This window comes from Diabrotica virgifera, chromosome 5 (assembly GCF_917563875.1).
Source record: "Diabrotica virgifera virgifera chromosome 5, PGI_DIABVI_V3a".
Taxonomy (NCBI): Eukaryota; Metazoa; Arthropoda; class Insecta; order Coleoptera; family Chrysomelidae; genus Diabrotica; species Diabrotica virgifera.
In genome coordinates this window covers 118,931,728-118,945,590 of record NC_065447.1, presented here as the reverse complement: position 1 = coordinate 118,945,590, position 13,863 = coordinate 118,931,728, and positions in this window count along the sequence as shown.

The window sequence follows — 13,863 nt, the reverse complement described above, 5'->3', positions numbered from 1 at the left end:
TGATCACATTGATCATTATATACAGTTAGAAAGGTAGAAGACCAACTCTTTTCACTAGAAGTATTAACATTTTTACGAGGTACAGGACCTGCAATAACGTATCCGAGATGAGTGTCTATGAAAGACGGCAAATTGGGACCCGTATGAATCACGGTCGACTTAAGTAAATAATGATATAAATCACAGCCAATGAGAATATCTATTTGGCCGGATTCAAAAAATAAAGGATCGGCAAGCTCAATTTTCACGTGTGCCGGAATTTTAAAGTTAGAAGGAGAGATAGAAAATTGCGGTAAGTTATTGGTTATTTTGTCTATAACCGTACAAGATAAATTAAAGATAAGATGAGGATCTATTTGAGAATTGAAGGTAATATCTACCACTTCTCCGCTATAGATACAATTATTACTACCTAAGCCGGAAATATTTTTTGCATTTTGTTTTTTGAAACATAAATTCAATTTTTGAGCAAAGGAACGATTAATAATGCTCATTTGACTTGCTGAGTCCAGCACAGCTCGTCCGATTATGGACCTATCATTATATAGAAGCATGGACTTTCACCAATGCCGTGGGTAGCAGTACAATGTTAGTTTTGACTGACGTTGCAGTCAATGTAGTTTGTGATTATGACATCATGGACTCTGGAGAGTCTAGAAACTGATCTGCTCCGGCAGCACCAGTATTTACAAAATTAGATTGATTACGTGGATTTTGAGAACCATTATTTATATTAGATGGGGACCTATTTGCACCAGCAAAGGAGGAACTTCTAGAATCACTTCGATTACTTGAGTTATTGGGCAATCAACCTTGAGAATCAAAATGAAGATAGCTATGATGGGACTTATCACACGTAACGCACCTGCGCAGTAACTTGCAATCTGCAGTATTATGATTACTATTTAGACAGTTAACACAAAGTTTCTTTTGCTTAACAAACTGATACCTATCTTGAGGTGACAGCGAAAGAAATTTGGAACAACCATAAAATTAATGAGAAGAGTTAGAACAGTGAAGACAGCCTGGTTTGTTAGCTCCAGACCTGGAATGACTGGGATTAAAATTATTTGACGAATGTACAGTAGATGCAAGTGTGACTTCATTTCTACTGGAGTCATTTTGTTTTGGATTTATTTTAGCTTTATTATTCGGTTCAAAGAGATTTAGATTTTCTAACATAGAATGACGCTTCTGCAAGAAGTCGAAAAAATATTCTGCAGTAAGAATATCTTCCGGCTTTCTTTCACTTTCGAAAGCCCGGCGAGAATTGAAATCAAGTTTCTGTTCCATTAAAAATATTATTAAAGATTCAAAATTTACTTTTGGGTCTAAATTTAAGTTATTAATCAAGTCAAAAGTTTTATGAGCAGATATTTGAAATTCGCGCAATTCTGCGGGAGTGCTTTTCAAAACGGTTTTCTGTTCCATCAAGGTTTGGTACAGAGAATAGAGTAATTTATATTTATCATCATATGCATTTTTAAGAATATTTAAAGCAATTTGTAAATTTTGATTAGTTACGCTTAAGGAGTCAAAATCATCTCCAAAGGAGGTCCATGCAATAGACCTTTCAGATAATAGAACTTTTCGCCATCCGATTGTAGCTTATTGTTGTTACGAACTAAGGCTATATAAAGGTCTATGAAACTTGGCCACTCATGGGCTAAACCACAGAAAGGCCTTATATTTATCCTAGGTAATACCACATTAGAGACAGCGTCTGATGCATTAGTGTCAGCAACAGATTTTTTATTCTTATTTTCGATAAGCAGTTGAAGGTTTGCAATACAAGTTTCAAAACGGTCAGCGACTTTATTCTCGGCTGGACCGTCCGAAGAAGCATTATCTTCCTCAGTGTTAGATAAAGAAGCAATTTCTAATTGAATTTGTTGATACGTATCATAATGACTTAAAATATTTTTTAGCTTGACATTTAGTAAATATGTTTCTTCAGAGCCAGTCAGTTCATGAAGAAACTTTTCAATGCGAGTTAATTGCGACTTGCAACCGCCTCGCTTATTTTGTAAATTAGTTAAGGACATGATTGATCCCAAGCAGAACCAACCAAATTAGAATTGTATATAAGTAATCACAAATTATGGACAAACCAGATATAAATGTCACAGTTGTACAATACAAGATTAGAGTAGATAGAAATAGATATAAATATTTTGTAAATTGTAGGAAATTGACCGGAAACGTAGCAGACAAACAGTTTCCGATCAGTAGTAGATATACGTTAGTACAGAAATAAATATTATACAACTCAATATGTAAGCAATCGCTCAAAATGATGAAAGTAATAAATTCAATATTATTCTAAACAATAAGACCACATAATATATATCAGTACCATTTGGTCAGACAATGCTAACTGCATTTTTATTCATTTTGTGTTTAGTGTACACAAATAATCAAAACAACATTCTTTATCGTTTAGGCAGACGCTGCTAAATGCACAACGGATATAATTTGATTGGCAGCATTGGTTATTCAATGATAAGTGCACATTTTTTTGTTTATGCGTGATCAGATTATCATAAGTATTGTTATCACACAATGATCAAAATACATTTTTCATTTTTTATGGTCAAATAGTGATAAGTGGTACAAGTCACTTGTGCATATGTCACAAATTAGTATTTTTGTGGAATCAAGTTGTATTAATTCATTGTTAAATGCATTCAATAACATGAAACAAATATTTTGTAGTAGAGACCTCAGCCTAAATCTTAGAAAACGAGTAATAAATTATTGTTGTGCATTTTCTATTCTTGTGTATGTTGTGGAGACATGGACTCTTATTAAACAATGTAATAATAGATTGGAACCATTTGAAATGTGAACATATCGAAGATTGCTGAGAATCTCCTGGGCAGACAGAATAACCAATGAAAAGTACTAAGAAAAATAGAGCACAACAGGGAGATACTGGATTCCACCAAAATAAAAAAACCACAGTATCTGGATCATACGACACGTGGTGACGTGTCAGGAAAATATTCAAGGAAGGCGCAGCATAGGTAGAAGAGAAATATCTTGGTGTGTATGCAGCTCAACTGAACTCTTTTGAGCTGTAGTCTCAAAAGTTAGAATAGCAGTGATGATTGCCAACCTTCATCGCAGATGAAGACATAGTGAAGACATAAAGATGACATACAGAAGAATAGGAAGAAGAAATTCCACAAAAAAGTCAAATAATTCCAGAATAGGAAGATAATAAGTGATATTCTTTAACAATAATCGTTTGGTCAAAACATGATAATTTGCAATTTTTTCAAATTTCTTTTTTATTTTCAAACTCTTGTTCCACTTTTTCGAGTCCGTAAAATAAATTGTAACATATCACATATATTCACATATCTATTTATTCTGAAAATTGCTAATTCCTAGGTAAAACCTTAAACACAAACTCCCATAAACGGTTTTTTGAATGTCCTATAAAGTAGTAAAAATGGACATAACATCATCTGATCAAATGGTACAGATATATTTTTAAACGATAAAAAAAATGAAAGTTACCATTAGTAAATTTACTTAAAAACATTTAATTAACGAGATCAAATAAAATAATAAATTCTATATAAATTGTACTTTTTAAATCATAAAAAATGCGCCTAATAAATGGACAGTCACTAAAGAAATATGACTTCTTATAATAGACGGTAGCAAATTTTATTTGAAAAACCAGCATTATATTAGGGAATAGAAACAAATGTATTTGTTGCAGGCTTGTTTTGAAAACCATCAACTAAATAAATCCTAATATACCTGCGTATTTAAAAAAACAAGAAAATAATATGTCGTAAACTTTAGTTATTTGCAGAACATAAATTTAAAAAGTCATAAAAAATATTAAATAACAAGCATTATTAGTTGTCCTACACAAACAACCAACCGGTTTATTCTCGCACTCCGTAGGTACCGGCCAGGGCTAGGGGCAGGTTTCAGGCGAAAACAGCCTGCTAGGTTGCCAGGTCAGCAGGCTCGCTACTCTCGACATCACTCGCAATTAGGGCGTATACGTAAGTTGCGAAGGATTGATTTGCGAACATTTCCTAAAAACGGTATATTCTTGACCACGGTTCGCAGAAACAGGCGACCGTTCGCATTGTTGACGTCTAAATACATTTAGCAACACTGTAAATATCTGTCTTCACTGCTGTCTGCTGTAGGAATTAGGGAATCCAGCGATCTGTCAAACTATTCCAATATGTCTGACATAGAAAAAAGTGTTGCGTGATTGGGTAGAATGAAATCTTAAGCCGCAGTCTCTCTTATGCGATTGTCGCATGCGTTTGATGCAAGCAGCAGTCGCAAGCGATGTTCTGTGCACTCCTCAAATGTAAACTTTATGCGGCCGGTCTGACTTGTGCGTCCCACGCGAGGAATCGCATGCGCCTGCTGCATCGACTGGTGATGATAGCAGTGCTTTGCAGTGACTGCATGCGTGCATTTCATAAAACAACAAAAAATTTGACATACAACTTAAAAGTTTGTTGTTTATTGTTTATCAACTTATGATAACGAGGTTCGAGTTTAAGAAGCTTTGTTAATTAATATTTTAATAATACGTAATTTCCAGATATAAATAAGCAATGCTGTTGTTTTCATAACTGCACAGAGAATAAACATTTTGTACTAACCTTAATGTGACACCAAGTTTTTCTTCTGGTGTTATCACTCTCTTTACCATTCTTGTAGGAGATTTCTTTATGTCTTCCTTAATAGCACATAACAAGAAATTAATGGAACTGGTTCTTTGTTACGCGAAAGAAACTATGAAACTTGGTCTCATTATCAACCATATATTTACTTATTAAATTGGTTTGGTATCCTTCTTCAACCCTATTCACATACAGTTCATCAGTTTTACTCTTTTTTGGATTACCTTCATCTGAGAGCATCATTTTTAAAATGTTCTCCTCCAATTCTTGCTCTTTTAATATGTGAAGATAAACCTGTCTCTGTAGATGCCCCATTATTATTATCACTAAATTAATTACTACTTACTACTATTACTACTAATTACTACTACCTACTAATTATAAATTACTAAATATTACTATTATTATAAATTACTAAATATTCCTATTATTATCAATTACTAAGTATTACTATAATTATAAATTACTAAATATCAATAGTATTATAAATTACTATGAAGCAATTTTACTGTTATCGGTGCTATCCTTTATCAGATATAACATAACCTTTAACCTTCTTCTTCTTCTTCCTTTATTGGGTTATATCCCTCGGGATAATTCAAGGAGGAATTATCCCGAGGGATATAACCCTAACCTTTAACCTATTATTTTTAAAATTCCCGCTTTTCATCAGCTGTTCTATCTTATGCGTCTAAGCGCACAAGAGAGACCACCCCAACCACTGCGTTAATTGCTTGCGACTACTGCTTGCGTCGAACGCATGCGACAATCGCATAAGAGAGACTGCGCCTTTACCCTTCAAAAAATATGTCACGTATAGGGCTTTTCATCGATTGCCATTTGTTTCGAGCTTCTGTCATGTGTCACATAATATTAATATATCTACGCCATACGTCTGGGATTTGTATTATTGTATATATCAATAACGTATGACGTAGATATATTAATATTATGTGACACATGACAGAAGCTCGAAACAAATGACTGTGAATGAAAAGCCCTATTTCAGCACCAGGGCCCGGATTACGTACACTCGATACGCATCGTATCCGCCATGTTTTCCCATAAGGCGCTACAGTAAAACATGGCGGATACGATGCGTATCGAGTGTACGTAATCCGGGCCCTGGTTAATTGGAAGGATACTACAAATTTGGCCTCCACATATGTGGTCTGTAGCTTCGACATGATAGGTGTGAAATTTTAAACGTTCTTGTTGTTGATTGGATAGGAAGAGTGCCATAATCTAGCCTCCATGCTAGGTACATAGCCTCCATACGGTACCTACTTCCAATATTTAATATTTTATTCAAGTGGACAATAAAGGTAAAACACAAACAACTTTTGTTTCTTACTTATTTATTTATACAATAATGTGACATTTTACATAGAAATATGAGTATTTAATTTGGATTAAATAAATGTTTACTTGTTGAATTTTTCCACCGTCTGCACAGAACAGCTGAACGGAGCCATTAGAACTATAACAACAAAACGCGAAATAAAGTGTGTATTTTAAAACTGTTGGAAAAACAGTACCTACAATCAGAAAATTTCTACCCAGAAAAACTTACCTTTAAAAAGGTACTCGATTACAAAATAATAAAAATATCAAAAAACACGACTGAATATCGGCTTTTTAAGGTGACACAAACACATACACATCATATCACATAACCGACCATATAAAATACGCTGTGTCTAGGTACACGCTAACGTGTACGCAAATAAAAAAGTTAGGTACACGCGAATTTAAACTTCATCAAGCCAGTGATGTCGTTATTTAGCGTGCGCAGTGATTGTATATTTTGATATGTTGTGTTTGTTTGATAGAAAAATATTTGTTATTAAGGAAAGGATAAGGGAGGCAGAACTATTCAGATGTTTCAAACTTAATTGTAATAAATTAATGTGTATATGTAGTATAAAAGTATATATTCAGGTTAGCAAAATAAATATTTAGTTGACATGACATGTACAAAATACTGTTAAAATAATTTTTATACTTAAGTTAATTAGTTCAGTTTATAAACCAATGTTGTGTTTACATATTTCTATTTATACAGGGAAGTTGAACTTGTTACTTGTTGTTTTCATAGAAAATTGGTTATAACTTTGTAAATACCCTTTATAACATAATAAACCTTTATATTTATGTGATGGGGACATTATAAGAAGATTTCGAACATAAAATAAAATATAGGGTGTTCCATTTAAAAAAGCATAAGTTTGGTCTGCCACTATCTTATCTGATGCCCTGTAACATTCTAACTAATTTTGTAATAAGAAGCTCAAAGTTTGCTACAATTTTTGATATTAACTTTTATTGCTATCTATTACTATAGCGGATCTACTGAGCTGTATCACACTAACCAATCGCCATGTATATTTTATCTCTTATCTTTGTCATACTGTTTTAAAATGTTGTTAAACTCATTAAAAGAACTAAATAATTTTCCACACTCCACAATTAATTTAAAAACAAATACTAAACAAATAAAAAATAAGAAATTTCTTTACTAATCAATATTAAAATGTAAACACAACACGATTAGACAAATTCTAAACTCACTCTGACGCGATATTCTCAAGTTAGCGTGTACGGAAAAAACCAGTAACAGTGCACGCTAAATAGTGACGTCACTGACTTGATGACGTTTCGCGTGTACCGTGTACCTAACTTTTTAATTTGCGTACACGTTAGCGTGTACCTAGACACAGCGTATAAAATAACTGAACGACAACGGACGAACACGAACATTGAACACAGATTCACAGATAGCGCAGGATTTGTCAAAAGTCATGTTCCACCAATCACAATGCCGACATCAGCGCCTCTGTTAAAATGGAAGGAAAATAAATACGAGTACATGTTTTTTATTAGAGTGCGCGGAGCATGATGTCTGGCGGCTGGCTCTGGCATGAATACATTGAAGGCATATGATAGTATAGTGTTATTTTAGTATTTTAAAGTAATTTTCGTATTTTATGTCCGTGTAAATATTGGTAAATACTTCTGTGACATAGTAAAAAATATTGCTTACGTCAATAAACTTTAATAAGTAGTTAAAAAGTTTTAATTAAGTAATTTGGAAGATTGAAGAAAGCTAGGTTAACAAATTTTATGTTTTATAAGTTTAATAAAAAATAATATTGAGCATCCCTAAAATTAGACTTTAGGTAAAATCATCGGGGTAATATATATTTTATTATTTTAGGTACCTAGTAATACCACATTGTATCTTAAATTTGAAATTTTAATTAAATAAAGGATCCAATAAAATCGCTTGTGTGCAGTGTTGCCAGAGAAATTTTTGTAAATGGACCGGAATGACTGGAATAGTGACACAAAGTACTAAACCAACACATTTTGTACAAAAACTTAAAACAACGTCGTTTAATATTATTTGAAGCAAATTTTGTCACAAAATTTTAGGTTTTTACTTTAGGGGACTTTAGTATCAAAAGTTTGGTTGTTAATTGTATCAAATTGGTACAATTGTAACAACTCTGGCAACGCTGAATTGCCTGCCATACGTTCTGTCATTAAAAATCACGTGGTTTGGATTGCCTAATTCGGTTAGGTTAGCACGTTAGGGTTCGATTATTTGTGAATAATCGCCGCAGGATTTCTTCTTAATTTCCGTTACAGTTAGGAAAAAATATATATTTTTTAAAAACATCTTTTTTAAAAACTTGTCAATTTTGGGGCGCCACTCCCGCTAAACGGTGGATGATAGACAGATGTTGTCGGGAAATAAATTGTAGAAAATATAGTCCTCTTCATATTTCTATAAAAGACATTTTTTGTAAAAGGTACAGGAAGGGCTACGTTCCGCAAAAACCACAAATTATCCTCTTTAAAGGGGTGAAAAGGGAGTTCCGGGGCGAAATTTTTTCAGAAAAAGTTAGTCTTATAATAAGCACCCCTTGATATACCAGAAAAAAAATAAAACCGGACTTGTGTCCATTTTGCAAGGTTCAACCTTTGTTTCCTACACTAAAGGCAAAAGAGCTTCTACAGCCTAAGCCTATTATATCTAGTAACGAAAATGCAAATCAAAGTTCAGTTTCTGATCGTAATAGCTCATTTAATTCAGGGATAAAGCTTCCAACCCTTCATTTGCGTCAATTTAGCGGGAACTATTCAAACTGGTGAAATTATCATGATTGCTTCGATACAATAATCGTTAAAAATAATGATATAAGTGACATTCAGAAATTTCATTATTTAAAATCATCCCTATCGGGGACAGCTGAAAAGATCATAAATTCTATTAAGGTTTCTGCAGCAAATTTTACAGTGGCGTGGAAGCTTCTTTGTGACAGGTATTCTAATGAGCCTTTACTAATCCATAATCACATCAAGTCCATTTTTAATCTAAAGGTAGTTCATCGTGACAGTTCTAAGTGTCTCCAACATCTAATTTATGGATTAACTAGCAATATGCGATCTCTAAAATCCTTAGGGGAGCCAGTATAGTGTAGGAAACAAAGGTTGAACCTTGCAAAATGTACACAAGTCCGGTTTTATTTTTTTTCTGGTATATCAAGGGGTGCTTATTATAAGACTAACATTTTCTGAAAAAATTTCGCCCCGGAACCTCCCTTTTCACCCCTTTAAAGGGGGTAATTTGTGGTTTTTGCGGAACGTAGCCCTTCCTGTAACTTTTACAAAAAATTTCTTTTACAGAAATATGAAGAGGACTATATTTTCTACGATTTATTTCCGACACCATCTCTCTATCATCCACCGTTTAGCGGGGGTGGCGCCCTAAAGTTGACAAGTTTTTAAAAAAGATGTTTTAAAAAAAATATGTTTTTCCCTAACTGTAACGGAAATTAAGAAGGAATCCTGCGGCAATTATTCACAAATAATTGACTGATTTTTTGGTATAGGTTTCACTTAAGGGTAAATGCCCTTTTTTTAATTACAGGGTGTTACATTTTAAAAAACCTCTTTTTATACCATCTGAACCGTTTATGCTAGAGTAAAAAGACTTTTAGCGATTACCCACGTACTGGTGCTATTTACAAATTTGTATAATGCACCCCCATTTTTTCCCCGGAACCACCCCAAAAAAAAGAAGAATTAATAAATAAATTGATTTTCTTGGAATCATTCACACACAATGCCCTTTATTAATATGCTTCATATATCATTTTGTGCACGTTATTATTACCCATGCATGGACACCAAAAGCAATTTCCTAGTGCAACCTTTGTAGCAAAAAAAAATAAATAAAATGGGGGGTTAAAAATTTTTTTTGTTTTTTGCTTTTTGATCCATATGGGCATATGCTTCGTCAATAGTGCTTTTCAAAAATATATATGGTTATTGCAACATCTCTGCGAAAACCACCCCTATCCTTGAAAATATACTGCAGAAACTACCCCTATCCCTTGGCGAGCATGTTTTTACGATTTTCTCATTACCTATGTATTCTTTTTAAACAAAACTTATACAAGGTTAAAGACCACTATTTACTCTAAAAATTATGTCCTTTCATTTTTTCGTATAAGCAACCGTTACGGCACAGTGGCGCCGTAAACCTCATATATGCTTTGACGGGCTCCAGTTTTTGTGTTTTTTTTTTCGTCATCTGTTCGTTTTATTGATAAAGTACTTATGCAAAATAAAACAACACAGTGTAACCTACAAATTATGACTTATGCACATTTTACATTCTTTGCTCCCCAAAGCCACAGTGGTGGCCCAAAATAAATTTTTGCATATTTTCGCCACCTACATGCATTTTATTGCATTAATGCTACCTTAACAGCACAATATTTACCCTTAGGTGGTCGCTACGCAGTGGCGGATCCAGGGAGGGGTGATGGGGGTGATCACCTCCCCCCCTCACAAACCAAGTGATATTATATTCAAAGATTATAAAAATATTCATTTATTTTTATAGAGATTTAACCAATTGGCACTCCCCTCTTAACGATGCTGGATCCTCCACTGTCGCTAAAGCATAAAAAGTCATTCTTATAAAAATAATATTAATATAATATAAGTATTTCTATAAAAATAAATGAATATTTTTATAATCTTCAAATATAATATCACTTGGTTTGAGAGGGGTGGGGGTGATCGCCCCATCACCCCTCCCTGGATCCGCCACTGCTTAGCGACCACTTAGGGGTGAATATTGTGCTATTAAGGTAGCATTAACGCAATAAAATGTGTGTAGGTGGCAAAATATGAAAAAATTTATTTTGGGCCACCACTGTAGCTTTGGGGAGCAAAGAATGTAAAATGTGCATAGGTCATGATTTGTAGGTTACACTGTGTTGTTTTATTTTACATAAGTACTTTATCAATAAAACAAACAGATGACGAAAAAATAAACAAAAACTGGAGTCCGTTAAAGCATATATGAGGTTTACGGCGCCACTGTGCCGTAACGGTTGCTTAAACGAAAAAAATGAATAGGACCTAATTTTTAGAGTAAATAGTGGTCTTTAACCTTGTGTAAGTTTTGTTTAAAAAAAAAAATGAATAGGTAATGAGAAAATCGTAAAAACATGCTGGATAAGGTATAGGGGTAGTTTCTGCAGTATATTTTCAAGGATAGGGGTGGTTTGCGCAGGGATGTTGCAATAAACATATATATTTTTGAAAAGCACTATTGATGAAGCATATGCTCATATGGATCAAAACGCAAAAAACAAAAAAAAATTTCAACCCCCCATTTTATTTATTGTTTTTGGCTACAGTGGTTGTACTAGGAAATCGCTTTTAGTGTCCATGCATGGGTAATAATAACTTGCACAAAATGATATATGAAGCATATTAATGAAGGGCATTGTGTGTGAAGGATTCCAAGAAAAATCACTTTATTTATTAATTCTTCTTTTTTTTGGGTGGTTCCGGTTAAAAATGGGAGTGCATTATACAAATTTGTAAATAACACCAGTACATGGGTAATCGCTGAAAGTCTTTTTACTCTAGCATAAACGGTTCAGATGGTATAAAAAGGGTTTTTTTTAAAAACACCCTGTAATTAAAAAAAAGGCAATTACCCTAAAGTGAAACCTATACCAAAAAATCAATCATCTATTTGTGAATAATTTCCGCAGCATTTCTTTTTAATTTCCTTTACAGTTAGGGAAAAATATATTTTTTTTAAAAACATATTTTCTAAAAACTTGTCAACTTTGGGGCGCCACCCTTGCTAAACGGTGGATGAGAGAGAGATGCTGTCGGAAATAAATCGTAGAAAATATAGTCCTCTTCATATTTCTATAAAAGCACTTTTTTGTAAAAGGTACAGGAAGGGCTACGTTGTGCAAAAACCATAAATTACCCCCTTTAAAGGGGTGAAAAGGGGGGTTCCGGGGTGAAATTTTTTCAGAAAAAGTTAGTCTTATAATAAGCACCCCTTGCTTTGCCAGAAAAAAAATAAAACCGGACTTGTGTCCATTTTGCAAGGTTCAACCTCTGTTTCCTACACTAGTAAGCACTTGGGACTCAATCATGATTTTTATAATTATAGAAAAACTTGATCCTGAAACTGTCAAAGATTGGGACAAGGAGAGTCGAGGTAATGCCCCTACGTCGGTAAAGCCTACTCTCGACGATCTTCTCATTCTTCATCTGATAGGTCTAAAACTCATACAAGTAAATCATTCGTCAATAATGGAGCTTTTTCAGATCTGTGTCCACATTTTAATGGTTCTCATAAAATGTCAACTTGTACTTCTTTTCAAAATTTAGATGTGCATGCGCGCATGCGTGCAGTCAAAAGGGTACGAGCGTGTTTTAATTGTTTATTTATAGGACACCAAAATACCAGTTGCAAGTATGGTAAGTGCAAGAAATGTGGGAAGAAGCATCATGCGCTTCTCCACATTAATGCAGAAAATAGCAATTCCCCAAATGATACTCAATCCGTTTCTTCGGATAATCAAACTCCACAAACATTGTCATGTCATGCAGTTCAGAATTCGTTTGCACTGCTGTCATCTGTCACAGTCCAAATTCCAGATCGGTCTGGAGTTAAACATAATTGTAGAGCCCTTCTGGACAGTGGTTCTCAGTCACATTTTGTCACGTATAGTCTGGTTTCCAAATTGGGTCTCTCCAAGGAACCTGCCGACATTTCAGTGGTCGGTGTCACTCAAATATCTTCAAGGATAAAGCACAAGAGTAAGTTGTCAGTATATTCGTTATATTCTTCTTTTTCGGCAACCTTAAACTGTCTTGTTGCTTCTTCAATTTGTGGTCACGTTCCAAGTATTCCGATTGACGTAGACTCTGTCTCTATTCCATCGAATATTCGCTTGTCTGATCCAAATTTCAACATTCCTTCCGGCATAGATCTTCTCATAGGTGTAGAGCTTTTCTGAGATCTTCTGTGCATTGGACAAGTCAGATTGGGTCATCAGAAACGCTGTGTCTAGGTACACGCTAACGTGTACGCAAGTAAAAAAGTTAGGTACACGCTTAAACGTCATCAAGTCAATGACGTCATTATTTAGCGTGTACTTATGACTGGGTTTTTGGTACACGCTAATTTGAGCCGCGTATATGCTGTGGTATTAAGTATCTGTAAGTATCGCGAGCGTCGGAGTGTGGTTAGAATTTGTCTAATCGCGTTATGTTTACACTTTAATATTGATTTGTAAAGAGTTTTTTTTTATTAACTATGGAGTGTCGACAATTTATTAGTGTGATAAAGCTCAGTAGATCCGCTCTAGTAATAGATAACAATAAATGTTAATAACAAAAATTGTATCAAACTTTGAGCTTCATATTACAAAATTAGTTAGAATGTTACAGGGCGTTCGATAACATAGAGGCAGACCAAACTTATGTTTTTTAAATGGAACACACTATTATATGTTATTTTACGTTCGAAATCTTCCTACCTTCCATATAACAAAAATATAAAGGTTTATTATGTTATACAGGGTATTTACAAAGTTATAACCAATTTACTATGAAAATCGTAACAAGTTCAACTCCCTCTATAAATAAAAATAAACACCATAGACCACAGCAAAAATAAACACCAATATAAACTGGTATAATTAAGTTACGTATAAAAATTATTTCAACAGTATTTTGTATATATCATGTTAACTAATATTTATTTTGCTAACCTAAATATATACTTTTATATACCTACACATTGTTTTATTACAATTAAGCTTTGAAACATCTGAATAGTTTTGCTTCCCTGCCC